The 23,032-nt window shown below is 43.1% G+C and overlaps 1 long non-coding RNA gene across 1 annotated transcript; it reads right to left on the bottom strand.

The window, feature by feature from the left end:
- Positions 1–1,750: 1,750 nt before the first annotated feature.
- LOC118927394 (uncharacterized) lies at positions 1,751–19,180 on the bottom strand. The gene is made up of 3 exons (XR_005030820.2): positions 19,097–19,180; positions 6,404–6,630; positions 1,751–3,360 (listed from the first exon to the last, which is right to left on the bottom strand). It is a non-coding gene; the product is annotated as an uncharacterized LOC118927394 (long non-coding RNA).
- Between the last annotated feature and the right edge of the window lie 3,852 nt (positions 19,181–23,032).

Here is a 23,032-nt window from a genome sequence, read left to right as displayed (position 1 = left end):
ATGTGTAGCCCACAAAAGATGTGAATGCACAGGATGTAAAGTCCTGGGACCTGACTCACAGGGTAACCCGTTCGGGGATCAGATCTGATGACCAGATAGGAACAGTTCCTCACAGGTGAAGAGCATTCTACAGTTTAGAGTTAAGCAGTGAAGCACAATGGTCAGCTTAAATTAAATTAAAGACCTGGTACTTTTATTGATTCATTAAGTACAAATTAAGTGCTCCCTATATACTAAACTGGGAAAGAAATTTCATATTCACCAGCTTTTTGAACTCATTCAGGTCAATGAATTGCCCGAGCCTCCATTTCCTCATCTGTGAAATGGACATAACACAGTCTGTCTCACAGTGCTGTCAGCTTTATAGGAAGAAGTAATAAAAGGAAAAGAAGGGACGTGAACTCCACAGTTCAAGCAGGTTTATTGCTAAACCTGAGAGGGACCTCTTCTGTTCTGGCAAGCAGACCAAAGAAGGTGTCTCTTACAGGCTAAGAGGCTTTTAGTGGCTAAGTTTTTTGGCGGGCTTTTGAGGGGTTGGGTCAGGGAAAAGGTGGGCTTATGGCTTGCTGATGTATCTTCCGGAGGATGCTTGTAGCCTAAGTAAGATGAAACCTAGGTCTCTCTGAGATGGTGGGTAGGCTTATTCAAAAAGGTGTTACTGCTGTCTGGGCTCTGTTACATACAGTGACAGCTCTGAGAGCAGTGCCCAGGCATGGCAGCTCCACCTACTTGGCTTCTGTGTGTGACCTCTTCACCTTATTTGATTCTCACAACAATCTTATACAATGTTTTTATTACCATGATCCCGATATTTGGGGTGAGCGATTTGAAGAGTCTCACTCAAACTTCTAACCTGTTCTTACTGATGGCACCAGGCACCTAAAAGGCATGTGTGGGTGACAGCAGGCACTCATCAGCTCTTCCTGAAGGAGACCTAAGGATCTGAAGGTGCGGTTGCCCAGTGGCTCCAGAGAATATTATCCCAGCTGTCTCTAAATCTTCCCACCACTGAGTCCTAGCACACCAGACACGGCCACGTGAATTTGCTGGGCCTCCAGGAGCTGAATGGAGGTGGGAAATTTGCCAGACTTGGCCTCACCCTTGGAAAAGTTCTGCCAACTCAGACACTTGTCATATTATTCATGCATGTGGTATCTTACCCAAGAAGCCATTGGCTCCCCAAAGGCTGGTGTGGATAGGCAGACACTGGAAGCCCAGACATCCAGACCAGGAGTGAGAAAATCTGGCATAAATTTGGGGCCTGCTGTGCTCAGCACTGTGGCAATTCTAGGCAAACCAAGAATGGTCTCCTAAGGCTGGCATCCTAGGAGCCAGTCTATCAGTCATGCCAGGGAAACCAAGTACCATGCCAGACACTGTGTGGAGAGCAGGAAGGGAGGTGTCCTTGTCTGTTCAGGCTGCTATGACAAAATAGTGGGTGGCTGAGGCAACAGAAACTTACTTTCTTATACTTATGGAGGCTGGAGGTCTGACATTAAGGTGCCAAAATGGTCAGTTTCTGGTGAGAGTTACCTTCCTGTCATAGACTGCTGCCTTCTTGCTGTGTTATCGACGTGGTAGAAAAAGAGAGTAAGCAAGTTCTCTGGTGTTTCTTGTGATAAGGGCACTAATCACATCATCGGGGCCCTGACCTCATAACTCATATAAACCTAATCATTTCCCAAAGGTCCCATCTCTAAATCACATCACATTGGGGGTTACAGCTTTAAGATATGAATTTCGAGGAGGACATAATTCAGTCTGTAGCAGAAGGTAAGCATTTGCATTTGAGTCTGGTGAACTTTGGCAGATTTATTTAAGAGGATCAGTGACAAACTAGGAAATGCATAGAATAGAAATCAGAGTAGTCAAGGGTCTTAAAGTCATATTATATAGGAAAATGAAAAAATGTCAGCTATAACAGAACTGTTGGGGACCTGCCCTAGTGTAACAGGAGAAAACAGTTCTGAAAGTACAAATTGTTAGGTTCTAGCAGGTAAAATTTAAGATAGTATTCACAAATGTTTAATATTTTTATCGTAATTTTAGGATGCAAGTTATGTGGTTAGAGTGTCAATTGCAAATGATATGAATGATCATTGCATATGACTAATGCACTGATTTAGTAATTAGCATATTAAAATTCAACTCTTCTGGTCAGCCTTTCTAGTAATATTCAAATTATTTAAGCAGAACTTTTACTTTACTCTGTACTCATAGGTGGGCAGTTATACAATACTACTATTCAGTATTGACCTTTTATGGTAAATAAACCAAATCCCAAGTGAACCCTTAAACCAAGGGCCTTTACTTATTTGGTTGGGGTTAAGGACCTATTTGAGTAGTTGAAGAAAGCCAGAAACACTTCCCCTGAAAAATGCATTCACGGGAAAATCTTGACATGTAGCTGCAGAAAGTTAATAAACTTTAGGCTTGGATAGTGTCATAGTTGGTGCTCAATGATTATTTGTTGAATGGCTTAATTAATGAATGACTGAATAAATATTGAAACCTACTTTATCTTGGAGTGTGGGTATTTCAAGTGTATAGTTAGATACCACTTTCCTTTCTGAGGCAGAGTCTGTTTCCAGAGATTTCCAGGCACACCTGTGACATTAGTTGGGCTCTGTTGAGCTCTGCTGGGCTTAGCTTTCACCTGCAGGTCTGCGTCAGGTCTGCTCTTTCTGTCTCATTCTGCAGCCCAAGCTAAAGGGACAGTGGACACCCAGGCCAAGTGCTCATGGCAGTGACAGAAGCAGGATATAGATGTCATGTCTTGTTGATGATAAGTCAGCAGCCCGAAGTCACAGATGGGAACGTGTATTCCAGTTACCATGAGGCCATAGCAAGGGTGTGGAAGGCTCATGCTGTTACAGAGGAATGAAGAATCGAGATCAATAATTCAATCTTCTAGACTCTCTCCTTTCCATTTATTTCACAGAACTTCACAAAGCTAGGTTTTGAAGACAAATTCAAGGGGGTTGAGAAAAGTTTCTGGAAAAAGAAACAAAGATGAAGAATTAGGAATAAATAAGGAATAATAAAGGAAGCAAGAGAGAAAATGAGAGTGGGAATCTGGAAGAACAACCTGGTGGGAAAAATTTTGATAAATACTGTCAATGTTTGAGGCCATTCATTTGTTTGTTTGTTGTTTGAGAGTTCCTTGAATTTCTGAGGCCTGGATAGGTTTAGCTCCAGTTCTAACAGTGTGAGTACTTAGCCAAAGTTCTTCCCTTCTCAGTCTTGTTTTTCCATCTGTAGAGATGAAGAATTCACCCAGGTGAGGTTGAAAGGCCCTGATAGCTTCAAGAATCCTCATATTCTGGTCTGAAACAAAAATGGAACCATCCTGGAGTTTCCCTTTAGAGCCAGGAGCAAAGGAAAGAAGGAGTGATTAACTGGTTGTGTATCTGCCAGCATAACAGTGGGGACAATAAATAGATGACATTTTCCAAGAGAAAGGACAACAGACCTGGGAAATCCATGCTGCAATGGATGTCCCTCCAGGTTGGCCCTGGAAATCCCTGGGGGTAGAACATTCTTACCTCCAAAATTTTGAAGGGGCAGGAGGAGGCCAAGTCTGTATCTGATGCCAAATACATAAAGGCCCTTCCAGTTAGTTAATGGAATCCACAGCTTGAAAAGAAAACAACTTGTTTTTGCAAACAGTTCTAGGGAGCCAACTCCTCTGTTTCCATTCACACCAAATAACTGCAGGTCAGCAGAATATGGGATGGATATTAGCTTGGCCAAGGCCTCCAATAGCCGAGGCTAACAAGGCTCTAGCAGAAAGGACTTCAAAGAGTCCATGCATATTACTGTGTGTGCCAACAAAACTTTTGACCAAAATGAAGCAGAATTGGATTGCCAGGGAGGCACTGGGAAGAATGAAACTGTTGCATTAATGGCCATTTGCTATGGACACTTCCACAAGCCGCTCTTCGGAGGTCTGACCCTGTTTGCCTGAGGCGCTGTGCCGGGCAGAGGCTCTTGCACCTAATCCCTGAAGAGTTAGGGAAGCTTGAAAGTTTGACACCTGGCAACAGGCAGCACTGGAAGGCACCTGGCTCTGGCTCTGAACCAGGCCCCAACTCCTGCGTATCCATGCAGGTTACTCTCCCTCTCTGGGCCTTAGTTTTCTCACTGTTAAAAGCAGGAAGTTGAGTTAGCCTTGACGCTTTGAGAATATAGAGAAGCGAGATTTGCTTGAAGCAGCTAATATGTCGCTGGAATTTTATTGTAGGCTGCTGTGTGCATATGTGTAGCAACTTTATAGTGGAGTAAATTAAGACATTTCAGTTTAGTTTGGTACACATGGGTTGGGCATATTGCTAAGTTCAGGAGGTAGAGGAATGAATAAGGTTCACTTCCTTCTCTTGAGGAGTTTCTAATTGGTGGCAAAACAGACCTATAAAAAGATAATCGTAGCACAATGTGGTGTGCTATGAGGACCTAACACAGCTGACTGGAGAGAGACAACCAAGGCAGGAACAGAAGTAGGCTGTACTCCAGCAAGTGCAGGAGGGGCGACAAAAAGAAGGCTTGCCGATAGACAGGAAAAAACAATTCCTGAATGGTCCTGTATGATGGCTATGGGTTGTCTTTTAAAAAAGCAAGGAGGAGCGGCTGGAGGAAAGGCTAAAGGAAGGCTTCCCAAGAGAAAAGGCAAAGCATAAGGCATGGAAATGTAAAGAAATAGCATAACGTGTGATGAAACTGGAAACCATCTCCTTAACTCAGTGTTGTTGGAATATAAAGTTGAAGGAAATCAAACAGTGGTTAATCTGGGCTGAAGCAAGTATCTTCTAAAAGCAGATCCATCCTTCATCCATTACAACCACTCTGCTTTTATTTCATTTTGTTTGGCAATACCTTTAAAATATTTTTATATACAAAATGTTACAAAGAATAAAATAATTTCACTCACATGCCTACCAATCCGTTTAAGAAATAAAACGTGGCCAACATAATTATAGAGCCTTGCATTCCCCACAGTGAGCAAACCCGTGGAGAGCAATTTCATTCCTCAAGTAATTAAATCACAGTAATTAAATTCTTGGGAATGGGGCATAAAATTGGAATTTTAACTTATTAATTTATATCACAAAATCTAACTGTCACAAGTCCATAAAGCAGTCACTTTGCCAAAAAGAAACTGTCCCGAAGTCAGTACATTCCTTCCCTGTACAGGGTACACCACATCTTAGTCACAAGCCAATTTGTCACTTAACAGTGAGAAATTCCAGGCAGTCTGACCAGTTTATTCTTTCCCAGTGGCTAATTCCTCATGAAATGTCAAATTATAGACAGATGTTCTCTTGGTAAAAGTCAGATAAATCAAAAATCTAATGGCACCAACTTAAGGCAGCCTGATGCATATCTTCTTCCCTCCCCTTTCCTCCCTCCCTCCTTTCTTCCTTCTTTCCTAGAGTTGCAAGAGAAAATACAGATCACCTAGTTAAATTCGAATTTCAGATAGACAACAAATAAACATTAGTATAACTGTGTTCCAAATATTTCAGGAAACATATACCTATTTTTAAAACCTATTTCATTATTCATCTGAAATTCAAATTGAACAGGGTGTTCTATATTTTTATTTGCTAAAGCTGGCAATCCTATAATCCTTCCTTTCTTTGACAGGTATTTACTGAGAATCAACCACATGTTAGTGAATGGGACTTTTTTCGTACTTTCTTGGTGCCTAAGACCTTTTGAATTCCCACATATTTTCAGGGATTTCTAACTTTCCAAATCCTGTCTCACCAAGGTAGCATGGAAAGAATTCAATTCCCAGGTCTCTCTGAAAATAGGTCACAAGCAGGTCATCTGGCTCTACTAATGAGACTTACCCTTACTAACCTTTGAGTGGGAAGTCAGTAGGTATGGACGGAAGCACCACCCAGAATCCCTGTTGCTAGCAAGAACAGTCTCAGAGACATCCAGCTTCTGGTGGTGGGAGTATTTTAAAGTCTGGCCTGGTGGTTATCTCTGAAGAGTACTCAGTAGGGCAGCAGTGGGGACAAAAGTGCCCCTATCATCCCACTTCTTGAGCATGGTTTTTGGAGCATTTTTTTCTGGAAGTTCAGCCCTGAGCATAATTCTCCAGCACCATTACTCTCAATAATACTATGGATGGTGACCCCCTAACTTTTAACAACCTGTTCCAGCTTTGTCATCTGGAGTTGGTTTCTGCTGCCTATGCAATTCAAGAATCCTGCTTGTGCTAGGAACTAACCATATGAGTGATGAATATACACAGACCCTGGCCACATGGATGCTTATAGATTCAAGGAAGATGCAGACATTAATTAAATAAATACAGAATTAAAAATCATGATAATTTATAATTATCTCTATGAAGAAAAACTACATCTATAGGAATGTTAATAAGGACATTTACCTCCAGGGGATCTTACAGCAGCCTCCACATGTGTGATGCAAAATGAGTAAGATATTTCTCTTGAAGACAGTAGGAACCCATTAAAAGGAGTTAGGTAAGAGAGTTGCTTGATCTGTTGTTTTGTTTCTTCAAGTTCCCCCAGTGTGTAAAATGGATGTGCATTGGATCAAAAGTGAAAGTAGCCAATTCCAACCCCTTGAGTGTGGTCTGTATTTAGTGATTCACATCTGAAAAGTAGAATATGGAAAAGGAAAAAACAGTCACTTTGTCAAAAAGAAACATGACACTTACATAACCAAATGATTAATGTTACTAGCTGCTCGTAAATGTTTGTATACACCACAAATTCATATATTGAAATCTAATCCTCAGTGTGGTGGTATTTGGGAGGTGATTAGGTCATAAGGGTGGAGCTCTCATGAATAGAATTAGTGCCCTTGTAAGACCCCAGGCAGACCCCTTGATGTGAGCAGACAGCTGTCTTAAGAACCAGGAAGTGGTCCTACCTGTATGCAGGATTTCCCAGCACCTGATCTTGGGCTTTCAGCTTCCAAAATTGTTAAATAATTTTAAATTATTAAAAAATAATTTTTGTTGCCTGTAAGCTACCCAGTCTATGGTATTTTGTTAAAAGAGCTCAAACAGACTATAAGATACCAGCAATAGGTCATGCTGATAATAAATACCTCCTGATTTGATGTTATAAGAGGGCACTTCAGTTTTATGGAATGCTTTCCCTAAATCCATAACTTTAGCCTAAACATGAGGCTAAACATCAGACAAACTCAGATTGAGGGAATTCCACAAAATACCTGATTTCAGATACCCCTCAAAACTGTCAATGCATGAAAAGTAAGAAAAGTCTTAGTGTCACAGACCATGGGGGGACTTAGGAGGTATGATGACTAAATCCAATTTTGTATCCTGGATTGTGTTCTGAAACAGAAAAAAATAATTTTGTGTAAAAATTGGTCAAATATGAACAAGTCTACACTATAGTTAATAGTTGCAACTCCAGGGAAAGGAAATCCCAGGGAAAAATACCTCTAAAAACTGAAATCAGTCAAAAGGAGAAATAAAGTTTAAAATCTACTTATTGCTTACAAACTGCAGTCCATGGCCATCTCTCTCTCTCCTGCTCCAGCAGAAGCAAAACCATGACCACTCCCCTCTCAAGTACAGATAAGTCCTCTGTTGCCTAGGTAATTACCCATTACCCATACGGAGATGAACTTCACTCCACCCCTGAGGAAAGATGCAAATGTACTAAAGCCATACTTCTCTCCACCCTTGAGCACCTGTTGATATGCATATGTACTAAAGCCAGGCAAGATATTCTGGAAATATTACAGTTTTACCCACAGGCCACCCCTCCAGAAATCTCGCCTTACAATTTACTCGTTTCCCCTCTCCAATCAAACTAATGACATACAATAGGAACAGCAATCATGGTAATCTTCAAGCCAGTGGGTTCAGCCTATGCAGATTAAGTAAATGTACTTTAAAGCACAATCTCTCATTAAGCATAAAATATGTTTCTACACTTGTTAACTCATTCCTAACAACCATGCTAGATTACTGACAAAACTTTTACCAAGCATTAGACAAAGTTAAGCCTCTCTTTAAGCATTTTTTTCTTGACAACAGCAATACAATCATAATTCTCAAGCCAGAGGATTCAGCTAGGTACAAAGTCCAATGCAGATTAAGTCCAAAGCTCATCCATTCCAGCCATCATGTGGCAGCTGCAGCCAGGGGGCGCATCTAGGCCACAAGGACTGTAGAAGCAAGTAACCATGATTTGGGGGAGGGGGGTCACTCTGCTGTTACTCCAAGAATACACAGGAGGCCTCCTTCCAGGCCTTTTCCCCAAGGTGCCAGAAGGGCCGACCATCACCGGTCCATGTGTCGAAATGTCCAGAGTCACGTCCATTTTATCCCTAATTGCTGCACCCATCCTTGCAATGAATGTTCAATAAAGTGGGTGCCTTGATCGCTCTCAATCACCGGCAACCGGCCGTAGACTGCAAAGAGACGCTCTAGTTCCCTCTTGGTGGTTTGCTGATCTGCATAACATACAGGGCACTCCTTCCAGGCTCAGCTGACTTCTTCAAAGATCAATGGCAAGCTCGACTGATGGGCTACAGCCCACATTGTGTTTTGCCCCACATGCAACAAATGCTGATGAAGCCGTTGGGCCACATCAGAGGCAAGCTTTCCTTCTAGCCAACACACCTGGGCCAATGTGTCTGCTTCATCATTCCCTGGGGATGCCAAAGGCAAATGGCCAGTCACATGATATATGGTAGGTGTCTGTGCCACACCACTCTGTGGCCTTTGGGTCCAGTCTCTCACCCACCCCACGATGGGACAGATGGTTATTACCTTGGTCGGAGCTGTTCCGGCGATGAGCTCCATAGCCAGGAAGGTGAGGTACAGAGCAGCCAGTTGCTTCTCTATCAAGATGTACCAGACGTCTGCTCCTTTCCATAGTTGTGAACAGGCTCTGGCTGGCAGCAGTGGCAGAAGCAGTAGCCTTAGGCTCGGGCCACAGGCCAGGGTCGGCATGGCCAGCAGCAGTGGTGGCACCTCCACGACCACACGAGTGTAGACACATGGCCCTCGGCGTGAGCGCCACTTCTCCCCATCATTTCTAGGGCCAGCCCTCCCAAAGGTCACACCCATTCTGACAGATTTTGGGTTCAGAGGAATCCTGCCAAGTGCGCCAGATGTAAGTCCAGAGAAAGGAAATCCTGGGACAAAATACCTCTAAAAATCAAAATCAGTCAAAGGGAGAAATAAAGTTTAAAATCTACTTATTGCTTACAAAGTACAGTCCATGGCCATCTCTCTCTCCTGCTCCAGCAGAAGCAAAACCACCCCTCCCCTCACCTCTCAGGTACAGATAAGCCCTCCATTCCCTAGGGAATTACCAACTAATATGGAGATGAACTTCTCTCCATCCCTGAGGAATGATGCAAATGCACTAAAGCCATACTTCTGTACACCCTTGAGCATATGTACTAAAGCCAGGCAAGATATTCTGGAAATATTACAATTTTACCCACAATAGTAATGTACTAATGTTAGTTTCTTAGTATTGACAGCTATGCCATGATAATGTAAGGTGTCAGCATTAGGGGAAACTAGGTAAGAGGTCTATCGGAAGTCTTTGTATTAATTTTGGAACTGTTGTGTAAATCTAATATTGTCCTAATATAAAATATTTATTCTTATAAAAGTAGAATAAGGAAAACCTGTTAACTGACCATTGCAGACAGTTGTAGGTAATCGAAAGGGGCATGAAGGTAGACAGAGAGGGGCACGTAGATCTTTGCTTTGGAGGTCGAATTGGTGGTTCCAGTATGTCCTTCTGACATTAGGGGAAAGGCTTTCCAATGGGAGAAAAGCAAGTCCCAGAAACAAAAGCCTCACATGAGTCAAGTGTTTGCTAAGTGTCCGAGTGTCCCAGCAACACACCAGATGTGTGCATGTCCCAAGTCCTGATATATTTCCAATCCTTTAATTCCTATGGAGAATACAGTCTTTTTTATTTTCCAAGTCCCAGAAGCTTTTCCCCCTGAGCTTTTTGTTTAGCTGATTCACAAATGTTTGGTTTTTCATTTGCATCAAATAAATTTTTCCAAACAGTAAGCTAGTGACTCAGCCTGGGTGGGAAGCTCCTCTTTGTCCTAGGGCAATGTGCTTGCTAATTTGTCATGCCGCACTTACGGCCTTAGGAATCCCTTTATTTATCCTGTAGTTAGCTGCACTACCTCCGTCTTCAGTTGTTACAAGGCTGGGGGGAACTGAAGTGTATGTCTTTTTTCTCAGTGTACTGTGGGTTTGATGGATAACTGTGGAAGGAGACCAAGAAGAGGGGCTATGTGCATTGGCAGAGGTGGAGAATGGTGGGAGGATGTGGGGACATATACTTAGCAAGTGTTCTTCCAACCCAAGGTTATTGCTTTAAGGAATTTGCGGGTTATCTTAGTTTTTGAGTCATGAAATCCAGGATGTTTACTAGATAGAAACATAAGGGTCCTGATGGTCAGGAACCCTGACATGTTTGTAAGTATAATCTAATAATGAAAGGTAGAATAGCGGACCTACATTTTTTGCCTCCTTGTTCCTCCTTTATCTGTAATCTATGAAGTTCAGGTGAGGCTGATCCCAGCCTATGATAACTGAGAGAATTTCATTCTCCTATCCACAGTCAAGGAAGGATGCAGCCCAGAGTGACCTAGGATGGGCCAAGGAGAGTTGGACATGGACATTTTGCTACAGATGCTGGAAAAGAAACATTCTTTCTATTGAGGTTGCCAGTCTTCAGAGTACCAGTTCAACATCAGAAGGAAATGGGTGGTGGGATGGTTAACAAAAACGGGACTTGAGGTAGGACAGAAGGAGCCCTGATGGTGAAATGATGAACAGGGTATAGCCTGACATTTCCAGTGTCCATTATCAACTTACAGTCTATCTGATGACAAAACCAGTAGGTCTGAAAGTGTGGGGGGTTGAGTTTGTCCTTGGTTCTTGTCCCTGCTGCAACAAAGAATTGAAGGGCAGAGACACAGTAGTGAAGCAGAGTTAAGGTTTTATTTAAATACACTCCAAAGGAGGAGTGGCCCGTCAAGGTAGACAAAGGCAGGTTTACTTGAATAAAGCAGAGAGGAAAGAAACACAGAAGGAAGAAAGGGAAGCTTGTTGAACCCCTGCTCAGCACTGGGGCAGATCCTTTGCCAGCTCCTAAAGCCAGGGTCACCTGGCATCCAGTGTCTGCTTGAATCTGCTCAGCATAGGAACCAAGTCCCTACCTCCCCAGGATTTGGGGGAGCCACAGAGCACTGGATGGAGTGAGATGATGTTCTGAGAACTTCCCAAACGCACAGAAAGGAGATTTGCAGGCAGGCTACTAAGGAACATGATCGTACAGTTGCAGTTCCATCCATGTCACCCAGGCTATGGGGACTTGCAAGTCCAAATCAGAGCTCTCAGCAGCCCCTCCTTACTCTGGAGTAGAACAGAGAGAGTGACACACTCAAAAAAAAGTGAGTGGGTGGGCAGCCTCAGAGAGGAGGTTTGCCTAAGGATTTAGGGTCTGATGTTTTATAGGGCCTTTTTGGGTAAGGGTCAGCAAAAGGCATGATGTATACAGGTGATTCATAATTCCTTTGAGGTTTTGTTTCAAGAATAGGGTTATTGAGGTGACTGTGTTGGTTTGGATCTCAGCATTCTTTGTCCACATAGATTTATTTACACTTGGAGGTCTGTCTCCTTCCCTGATTACAAAGTTACTTGATCAAGTGGCTGGAAGAAAAGGAAAAAACAGCATATAGGTTAAGTTAAAGAATAAGCTGGGCCTTTTTTGCAGGCTAAGTAGATTTTACAATGGCATGATCCAATTAGTACAATAAAGACATGGGCTGCTCTCAGATACTTTCCTTTATCTGGGGAATATCTGGACATTCTAAGCCACTCCTGGCCTTTCTTCAGCTGATTAACTCATTAACTCTGTGAATCCTTTCTGGCTCTCTGGTTTTATCTCGTTAACTCTTTGATTCCCTTTTAATAGGCTTTACTGGCTTTATTCTCTTTCCATCCACTCCTGTCTATTTTTCTTCCTAACAACAGTGTTGGTTCCAATCTCAGCATCCTTTACCCACATAGGGTTATTTACACATGGAGGTTTTTCTCCCACCCTGTTTTCAAAGTTACTGATTAAGGGGCTGGAAGAAGAGGAAAAAAAACTGCATATAGGTTAAGTTAAAGAATAAACTAGGCCTTTTAGCAGGCTAAGTAGATTTGACAATGGCATGACCCTTGTCTTATTTCCCTGCTCTACTTCATGGGGTAGGGCAGAGAAGTTCTTGATTGGCTTTTCTCTATCTGGTGAATACCCAGAAATTTCAGGTCACTCTTGGCCTGTGATACTTCAACTGATTAACTCATTAACTCTCTGAGTCCTTTTTGGCTCTCTGATTTTATCTGATTAACTCTTTGAGTTCTTTTTAGTGGGCTTTACTGGCTTTATTCTCTCTCCACCCCGCTCATGTCTGTTTTTCTGCCTAACAAAAGCAGAGTGAGACAGGAAGACAACCTGTTCTTTGACAGCCCTGGACCGACCCAGCTCTGCCTAAAGCTGAATATTTATTCCTTCAATATATTGTTCTGATTATATGAGCTGATGAGCTCGGTTTTAATTTTTATTTTATTGATGTTTTAAGCTGCTTAACTCAATACAAAGAGAAGTACCACTTCCAAATGTCTGTGAAAGGTAGCCGAATATGCTACTTTGACATACTGATTATTTTTAGCTGAAGAAAATTGAGAAGCAGCAGATTCAAGGATATAAGAAAACTGTCTGCCCTCCCCAGTTTACTTAAAAGCCCGGCATGAATTTGTAAAGGTGTCCCCCCACCCTTTACACAGGATAGAGGTTAATCACCAGACAGCTCTAGACCCTGATCTTCCTAGACCAGACGCTAGAAGAATCTGAATCTACATAACAACCTTGATAAAAGTAGCCCTTATCTACCATTAGATTCCATATATATGTGTGTGTGTGTATATATAGATTCCATATATATATAAATGCCTTCCTGCAATTTGCATACCTAGAATCTCAAAGTCCTTTTCCTTTGTCTTGTCACTTGTCTACAAATTTATTATTCTTTGCTAAGATGCTGTGACAAACCCAAGATCTAAACACCCTTTTGAGTTACTCATCAGTAAGTACTCCTTGCTGTATTTGTGATGCACACATTAATAAACTTCTGTTTGTTTTTCTCCTGTTAATCTGTCTTTTATGAGGCTAATTTGCAAGGCCCTAACCAATGAACCTAAGATGGATAGAGGAAAAAGGAGATTTTGTCTCCCTTGCACCTGCTAAGTATTCCACACTAACCCTGCTAGGAGCTGATGTCTGATTTCCCTTTACTCCTCCTAAGAACATTGTGAAGCATTATTTAATCTCACACATAGCTAAGAAAAGGGAAGAATAGAAAAGTTAAAAATCCGCCCAACGTTTACAAAGGGGTTAAGCAACGGAGCTGGGAGTCAGTCCTGAGTTACAACCTCACCCTGCTGACTTTTTCTTGAAGAACCAAAACTGTCTTTTGAGTGAGGTATTTCGGTGGAACTAAACAATTACCCAGTCATGTGGATTAAACTTCCTTAGTTTCTGCCAAATCTTCTTTTCATCCCACTGCCAATACTAAACTAAACAGGACCGGGCATCCCCTGCAAATTTTGACAGCAGCCGGCTAAACCACCTCACTGCTCCTCTGCTTGTAGTCCTCCCCCCACTTCGTTCTTTACTCTGCATCCAGAAGTAATTCCAATACAATTTTAATCATTACTTGGTATAATATTATTGTTTTATTTATGTTGTTTATTGTGAGGTCTCCAAGGACCAGGATTTGGCTTATTTTTCTCTGCTGGCTGCCCAGTGCCTAACGATGTTTGACATTACTCCCTCTGTGTTCTCATGCATCCTTCTATTTCTAAATACCTTATGTAGGCTAAGTCTCCCAAATTTATATGTTCAGACTACACCTCTCCCCAGAACTTTGCCTTTCATATCTGCTGGTTTGGTTTTTGCACCTGCCTATCTCATCAGTATTTCAAATTGAACATGTCAAAACCTGAATTCCTGGTGCTCTCCCAGAACCTCTTCCCCGCTTCCCTCATGCAGTCTTCCCCATGGGGCTTGGCTGATACAATCCATTCTAGGTGCTCCAGCCAAAAACATGAAGTCACTCTCTGGCCCCCTCACCTGTTCATGCACACCACCTCCAACCGATCGGCAAGTATTGGGTCTCACTACAACTTCTGACCATACCCACTGCTCCCATTACGATCCAAGTCACCATCACTTTTAATTCCTGGGTTACGATACTAGCCTCCTAACTAGTTTCCTGTGTCTGTCCGTGCCCCGTCCCAGCCCCCAGGAATTATTTTAAAGCAGAAGCCTAAGAACTTCATGTCTCAGCTCAGAACAATCCTGTGGCTTCCCTTTGGACTCGGGGTAAAAGCCAGAGCCCACACACTGGACTGCAAGGTTCATCTCTTTAACTTTGTCTCCACACTAGCCCTTTGGGCTTCCTTGATGTTCCTCAAACTTACCAGACATTTCCTTGCCTCCCAGACCTTTGCCCTGGTTTTTCCCTTTGCCTAGAATGTTTTCCTCCTAATATTCTTACGGTTTACTCCTCACCTCCTTCGTATCTTTGCCCAAATGCCACCTTCTCAGTGAGACTCTCCCTACTCACTGTACCTAAAAATCCCCTCCTGCTCCTCCAGTGCACGTGCTCTGTCTGATTTTGGTTTGTTTGTATGTTTTTGTGTTTGTTTGTTTGTTATGCTTTATCTCAAGTGCCTGTATGTGTTCAATAAATGTTTCTTAAATAAAAAGTAGTAGATGGTAAATATTTAAAGAATGAATGCAAAAATAAATAGATCTCACCTAATCATGGATGGCTCTCCATTACCCTAGAATAAAGTTCAAATTCATTAGAGCACAAAGCCTTCCAGAATCTCATGCTTGACTGTTTATCGAGCTTTGTCTCACAACAGCCACCACACCACAACTTGCCTACACATACCCTGTGTCCTAGTCACACTTAAATATTTACTCAAAGTGCATACAAAACTCTCATTTGATTGTCCATTGTGAAGTCTTCCTTGGCCTTTCACATTGCCTCCAGATGGAAAAGTTGGCCTTTGTAGGGCTCCTCCAGTACATCATTTTTCTCCCTTGTAGTACTTACCATACAGTTATTACTCTATTTTATTAATTTTCTGCTTCTGAAAGTTCTATGCAATGAGACTCTGATATCCGTCGGGGCAAAGAACATATTTTTCTGGCTACTGTATATCCAGGACCAGCAACAGTGGCGAAATCTGTCTGATTACTTGCTATCAATACTTTTTTTCACTGAAAGCACCGCCTCCCCTGTCACGTAGCAGACATGTGGGGGAGTCCTCTCTTGTCTTCCATTAGTACAAAGGGCTTCCCTTAGTAAGAACTCTCTGTTGGCCATGGGGTGTTGCAGCAGAAAGAGGGGGTGGCAAGGGATACCAAAGAGACAGAGTCAGTATTCAGAAGCCTCAACTTCCCTGGAAATTGTTACTTGGAACATGAATTACCTCGTGTGTGACCTGAAGTTCCCCACCTCTTCTCCACTCAAGCCTTGGTTCATCTAATCCCCATTTCAAATGAAAGTGCTATAATAAAAAAATGAATATTGCTATCCTTCTCAGCAAAGGTTTGAGCAATTTTAATGTACAATTTTGACTTCAGTATATTTCTTTCCATTTGTTTCACTTGAAAACTGAGTAGATTAGTCATTACATTAAAAGTCACCTGTATTTACTCTATAAGCAGTCATATGAATAGCCATGGTTCTATTAAAAATAATTTGAAACAATAAAACATAAAAAATGTCAAGTCGGCCTAGCCCCATCAACAAAAGTCATGCAAGATGAAAGTGATATTTGCTGGCTCTGGCACATTAAGTCTTGAGACGTGATCACCGTTTCCTCCTGGAAAAGATCCCCTCACCTCCAACCTATCCTTCTCAAAGCCTTTGCTCTGTGCTCTCCCTTAGTTATTTAGCATATTAGAGGCACCAGCTCAGATTACACACTGATGGAGCAGCATACTTGAGAGCTAGTATGTCTTCCCTGAGTATGACCTGCTTCCCTTAGTAGGAACTCTCTTTTGGACATGGGTTGTTGCAGCAATAAAAGAAGGGCTCGCAAGGGACATCAAAGAGGCAGAGTCAGTATTCAGAAGCCTCAGCATCTTCTCTGGAAATTGTCACTTGGAACGTAAGTGTTTTCCCATTCAGATCCATGGCTTTGTTACAGACAACCATCCTTTGTTGGGATGGGTGGGGCCAGGGTGGGTGTGCACAGCAGTAATCGTATATGCTCAAGGGGAAGGAGACCTTGAGCAGGCTGTTCATTTCCCTCTGCCTCTCCAGGTCTTGCATTTACCCATATCAGTCTGAGACGTGTGCCCATGGCTGGCTCATCGTACGTGCCAGAGACTTTCTCCCAGTGGACATTTCCAAGTTGGTGGTGTGTTGAAATGCCTCCCTGGGATGTCTGCGGTTTGTTTTAGAAATGCATGAAAATCATTCAGTCATTTTCATAACTGATTCAAGGACTAGGCCTGGTCTGCATAGACAGTTCTCTGGTCACGGCTTTTATTTTTCCAAGCTGGAGCTCCACTGTGCTTTGATCAAATTGTCATGAGATGAGGATTCAAAAAACCTCTGTTTTCTCAAAGGCATTTTAACTCTATGAAGTATTTACGCTTTATTGTATGTTTGGGACTATAAAATCCTTACTTACTAGCTGCAGGAGTTGAGGTTTGGAGTTAACCTCCTCGAGCATCAGTTTCCTGATCAATAATGGGCACTTAATGACTTCTTTCTCAATGGGTTCTTGTGAGGATTAATTGTGAGAGTGCACATAAAGTGTTCAGAGGACTTTCAGACAAACACCAGATGTCCAATGAAAGGTAACTCTTAAGTCTTATTTTCATCATTATTTCTACTGTTGATATTAATTATTCCATTATTATGTCCATTTTTGACATTATTAAATACTGCTTCTTATGAGTAACTCTCCAAGAAACCCTTATGGCTTAGCACAGTAAACCTATTATGGCCCCCAGTGGTCCACTTGAGTGCCGTTTATCCACTCATTCATGGGAAAGATTAGGGCCACCCATTGAATTTATGTCTCAGCTGATCCCAGGGCTTTGCAGGTGGACAGAGACTGGCCAATAACTGCATGTTATGGACTTAGGAGTCAGGAAGGGCCCCACATGGCAACAAGGCCTCTTTTCTATCTTTTGCATTTTTCAGACAACTTATTCATCATTCATTGCTAACAACCATTATTCTAAATCTATATCCACATATATGCATTTGTCTTTATATATAAATCAGTGTCTGTTACTCTATTTTTCATGTTTCCCGGTTTTGTTTTTGTTTTTTTATTTCATTTATCACAAAAAAGAAAAAAGAACCTCAGACCAGATCTTGAAGCTATAATAGACAATGGCAAACCCCCTACATTCACTACAATAGCTGGTAATAGAGGAAATCTTTGGGGCCAGTGCATTCTAACAGCTGTACCATAGTGGACTTACATGGGTGAGATGAAAAAGAGGGATTTTTGTTGCTGTGGTGGTAGCTTTTGCATTACCTCTTACTGCAAATTCACCAGACTGTCTAGAATAGAAAAGAACCACAAGGTGTAAAGTATTCCAGAGAGACAATATATGTGGTCTTCCAGGTCATGGTCTTTCATAGTTCCAAGTTGTACACATTCCCTACAGGGAAGCCCAGTGAAATGCTCAGAGAAACTCAGCAGTACTTTCTCATAGACAGGCCTTTCTAATAAGTGGTAACTGAGGCTTACCCCCCTCTCTGAACTGTCAAAACATTTTTAGATAAGCTGTTGTAGGTGAAAGTCACACTGAAAGAATCTGTGCACGTGTCTGATGATCCTAACCTTAGATTTTGTTGGTTCAGCAACCCAGGGCCGTTTTGCTGGGAAGCTGTTTGTCTGCTTTGCTTTTATTTTTTCCTTCTCTGTTCTCAAGCTGTCAAGTCTTCTGTTGACATTTTCACTGTTTCTGACAACTCCTCTTCCTTTTCCAAGTCGCTTATTTTTAATCTGCTAGAGGATGAAAAAAAAGAGCAAATAACCAAGCTTGCCGTGTAATGTGTGTTTAATAAGATTTTGTGAGACCCAGCAGGAGAGCCAGAGGGTTTGTACCTTCATTCATTAAATTCCATCTACATGTATTTATTGTGCTTCCTTTGTGCAAAGCCTTATGATAATCCACAAGCTTTGGCTTGTGCTGGGCAGTAAAGCACCTTGTTTGGGGGCTGTAACTTTTTGAAAAGCGTACTTCCATTTTCAGGAGTCTTTTCAAATACCTTAGTTTGTAGCTAAAATAAATGTTCAATACTGCTCAACTTCTGACCTCAGAAGATGTGATTGATTACTGAACTACCCTACCTATCTTCATATGTGTGGCTTTCCATATCTCCCAAAGCATTAACATGGATAATCCTTTTTTTTTTTGAGCCTGCATATGAAGTAAGCAAGTCAGAATGTTTATCTGCTTATAAGAAGAACACAGGGAAAGGAGGCTCATAAACTGTGGATCATTTCAAATTCTTTAAAATATCAGACTGGAATTGACTCTCCACTTACGTGAAAGTGCATGCTTGGAGCCTTTGTCCAAGCCTTGAAGAAGGAGAGTTTTTAGCTCTCTTAATACCATGCCCAAGATCCCATGTTGGAAAAGATACTGGCCCAGGAATCAGGAGACTTGGTTTCTAGTCCAAAATCTGCAGGGAAATCACAAACAAACCTCTCTGGGCCCCACGTTTGTCTTTTCGTCTGTAAAATGAGGATGATCCTATCTGTCTCATAGGATCATGTGATGACATATTTTAAAATACGATTCCTAAGCCAAGTATATTACCAAGCCCCTCTGCAGTCCTGAACAGAACCAGACACAGAGCTACCTCTGTGGTAGCAGGGTCCTGCCTGCCAGTTTACAGAGCTCCCTGCCTGCAGGAAGCAGCAGCAAAAGCCCAAACACACTAGAGACACAAGGAAGTGACCTGTAGAGACTGTCTCTCTGGCCACACCACTCACCTCATTCCTTCCACGCTGGGCTGGGCAGGAGGAGCCATCCAGGAAGAGCGCCGTCGTTCATCAGAGGCCTCCCCGGGACGTCAGCCCCTGGCCGCTGCTGGCTGCAGGTCACACACAGGGAAGAACACTGGCTCCATCCTGACTCCTTGCCAGATTCCCAGTGATGCTGCTGAAGACTAACAGATGTGCACCCTCCCCTCCTCCACAATCTGAGGCCAGGCACCGGCCCTCTGGATGTGGGCCCTTGCCCAAGAGTCCTAGCAGCAAGCACCCAACAGTCTCTGGGTAAGGTAGGACCACATGCCACACACTTTAAGTCTGGAGATGTAATAGAGAGATGAGGGCAGTTAAGAGACCAGAGTAGACAAACCTGGGTAGATTCTGGGCTCTAACACTTTTTATCTATGTAGTTTTCTAAATGCACTTCCCTTATCTCTAAGAAGGAGCTAGCCCCCTTTTGTCAAGATTTAATGAAATTAAAGATACGGAAGATGCATGTTAGTGTACAGCACAAAGCACATGCTTATAATTTATTACTCCCCCTTCTCCCATCAGCTTACTTGGGGATCCAGTGGAAATCACTCTATTCCCTGTAAGACACAGTAATAAATGAAATCTTCAAGGCCAGTCTTTTCTGGCAGTTAGACCAGAAAGAGCTTACAGAGATGAAGGCATAAAACACTGGTTTTTGTTTGTTTTCTTAGTTATTTTTTGCACTGCCTCTGAGAGCAAATGCATGGCCCTGCCTAGAATAGGTAACTGGCAGGTGTCAGTCAGATCCCAGCTGCCCCGGTTCTCAGGAGCCTGTTCTGCCATCTGTGCCCCCCTGCCCTAGGCAGGGTGTGTGGAGAGGACAAGGCTGCTGCTCCCTCACACCCACAGGAGTGCGAAAGGAGGCAAGACAGCAGGTGCCCAGAATGGTTCCCTCTCTGCCTTCAGGAACCCACCCACCCTTCTTATCTGAACCCCCGAAGAACTCTCCTTGCCCAGCTAGGCTCTGACCTTACACAAGGAGGACTCAGTCACTGCCTTTCGAGAGCATTTGGCAGATGCTGGGGCCATAAGGAATTGTGATATTTCACAGACCTCCAGTCAGACTGAACAGTGCTCTCGGGATGCTCCTGTCGGGAGACCTCGCAATGGCACTGGGATGACCTCTTGTAAGGATGACCTATTACACGGGTAAGCGGCGGTAGTTCGGGCACTTACGGTAAGCCAGAGTATTGCGCTAAATGTTTTTTAGCCATTACTGATATTTAAGGACACAAAGAGTAAGGTTAAGCTACACAGTCAAGGACTACATCTAGAAAGTGACCCGAGCAGGCCCCACCCCCAGTTCTGGCTGCATCCAAAGCCGGTTGGCCTGGGGCGGTGTTGCGGTGCTCCTCAGCCTCCAGCCTCAGCCGCTTGGAAAGGAGCAGCGCCTGCGGTCAAGTGGAGTCCTCGGTGGTGCCCCCTGTGCCTCCATCCGGAGAGGCTCTGCGGGGCAGTGGGGCATCGTGGCAGTCAGATCACCTCTCTGAGCCTTTCACCCGCCAGTCAGAGGGGGATGACACTGGTCCTCCCTGCCCTTCAGCCACCAGCCGGCTGAGGTGGTCCCGGGGAGGCTGAGGAGACACTCCCCACGGTGCTCCCGAGTGGGACCCGGCAGGGGCACGGTAGTCCCCTCTCGCCTCTCCTGTGTGCAAGGGAGAACATGCTGGTATCCTTGAGAAAAGCTCAGTCTGCCTATCCTTAGGCTAGTTAGTTTTCTGACTTTCGAAATTTTCTAATAAATGATATTTGATAAAACATCACAGAATTGACAGATAAAAGGCGATGGATGAACTGGAGTAGTGTTGGGAAGATTATATATTTTTCAGGGATTGCTGTAGTGAATAATGTCCTATTTCAAAAAGAATTCTAACCAACAATAAAAATGCTGCACTATAAAGGAAACCTTGCCAAAAATTCAATATCCTTTTAAGAAAAAAGGAAAAGGAAATCTGATTTAATTTGGATTACTTTTGTTATTGTTGTGCTGTTGTCTTATTTTCCACCTCCGGCGCTGTGGTGATTTAGAGATTCTCTCCAATGGGGGTCCCAGGTCAGGTCCTGACATGTGCTGTGATGCTGAAGAACCTAATAATACACAGGTCGCGTTTTGAGCAGCTGTTAGTAAGATGGGGAGAAGAGGTGCAGCCAACCTGTGTGCCGTTCTCCGTGCTTTGGAAAATCACAGCAGGAAGTGAACCTTAACAGTCACTAGGTAGCAAGGCTGAAACAGGGGGGGATTGGGGATTCGTGAAAGTGTTACTCTTGGTCTTTCTCATAGTTTCCAAACATACTCAAGTCGCCGTGCAATGTGGTTGGTGTGGGAGGAAGTGGTCCTACTCTGTGTTGTCGTTGAGAACCTGGGCTCCTTCCATCTTACAGTGCTCCCAGCCTCAAGATGAGGTCTCCCTGGGTGCTGCAGAAGGGGCAATGTTTAGAATATCACGTGTCAGATTTTAGGGCCAGTTCCTAAAACGGTGCCTTCACTTCTGGATCAGTTGCATTGTGCTCACATCACTGCAAAACAAGAATGGGAAATGTCTAAGAAGAGTGTGCCTAGGACAAACTTGAAACTTCTGTAAGCATATTTCATTGTCTCTGCCTCACACCTTCTTTGGATTTCTTGCTTCTATCCTTGCCCCCTTCAGACTAATCTCAACCCATCAGCCAACAGAATCATTTAAAAGCACAAAGAGATTATGCCATTTCTGTGCTCAAAACTCTGCAGAGGCTCTACAACAGTTGCAGAGTGGACGCAGAAGTCATCACAGTGCCCTGCATGGCCCCACATGATTGGCCCCCATTTTCTTGCCGACCTCAGCTGTGCTGCATCTCGCCTCCCTCACGTGGTCCAACCATGCCAGGCCCCTTAGAGTGTCTTCCTTCGCCGTGAACTCTGTCTGGAAAGCTCACTCACATGGCTCTAGCCCTTACCTCCTTCAAACTCAAATTTACCTTTTCAGTGAGGTCGACCATGATCATTCTATTTAAAATTTTAATTTTCCTTCTGCCCAGTGCCTCTGATCCCCTTTACCCTGCTCTTTTTCTTCTACATAACTTACCACCTTGTATCTAGTATTTAAACTAGTAGTATGATTATTCTGTGTTGTCTGTGTGTCCCCCCTGGACAATAAGACCCTGAGTTGGATGTCATGTTGCACATATTTGGTGATCAGGGAGACATTGCATGTATTTTATTCTAGATCCAGCTGCAGGGGGAGATATTTCTGTATATCTTGTCCTGTGATTTGACCCAAGAGCCTAGAATAGTGCTTACAATGTGGCAGGTACTCAATTCATATTTGCTGAAGGAATGAATAAGTGAGTTAGAGGATTATGTAACTGAATGGAATCAGTGAACCTACGGAAAAGGCTTTGAGATTGGGTCCATTTTTCAAAACAGGTTCCAAGTCCCAGGATTTGCACTTAGGTTCTGGACATTGGTAGATTCACTTTGCTTCAGCAATGCTCCATTTTCTCTCCTACTAAATGAATATTTTCACCATATCTAGTATATCTAACTTCTGTTAAAAACATTGTCATAAACATTGAGACATTACACAAGATTATATAAAGGGAAATACTTTTAACAACAGAAGTACTAATTAAATTGTCTAGGGATATGGTTTAGTTACTCTACTTCCTGCACAGAAAGTATATGTTGCTCTGATCCGATCTCTGTTTGCAGATTGCTAGGGGATCCCTGAGACAATCCCCTGAGGGCCTGTCCACTGCTTGCCTAGCTACCCCTGATCAGAGCCAGACTGCATCTAGTCAGTCGCACGTAGAGGCCCTACAGAGTGATATTGAGGGCTCTCTCTAAGGACAGCCGAGGCACCTGGAGACACACCAGTGCCGCTGTTTTTGCATCTGCTGGGACCTTCTGTTGGAAAACTTGTCTCC

Source organism: Manis pentadactyla, chromosome 3, assembly GCF_030020395.1.
Source record: "Manis pentadactyla isolate mManPen7 chromosome 3, mManPen7.hap1, whole genome shotgun sequence".
In the NCBI taxonomy this organism is placed as follows: domain Eukaryota; kingdom Metazoa; phylum Chordata; class Mammalia; order Pholidota; family Manidae; genus Manis; species Manis pentadactyla.
The sequence above is the reverse complement of the archived record's forward strand: the minus strand, read 5'-3'. Positions and strand labels throughout refer to the sequence as shown.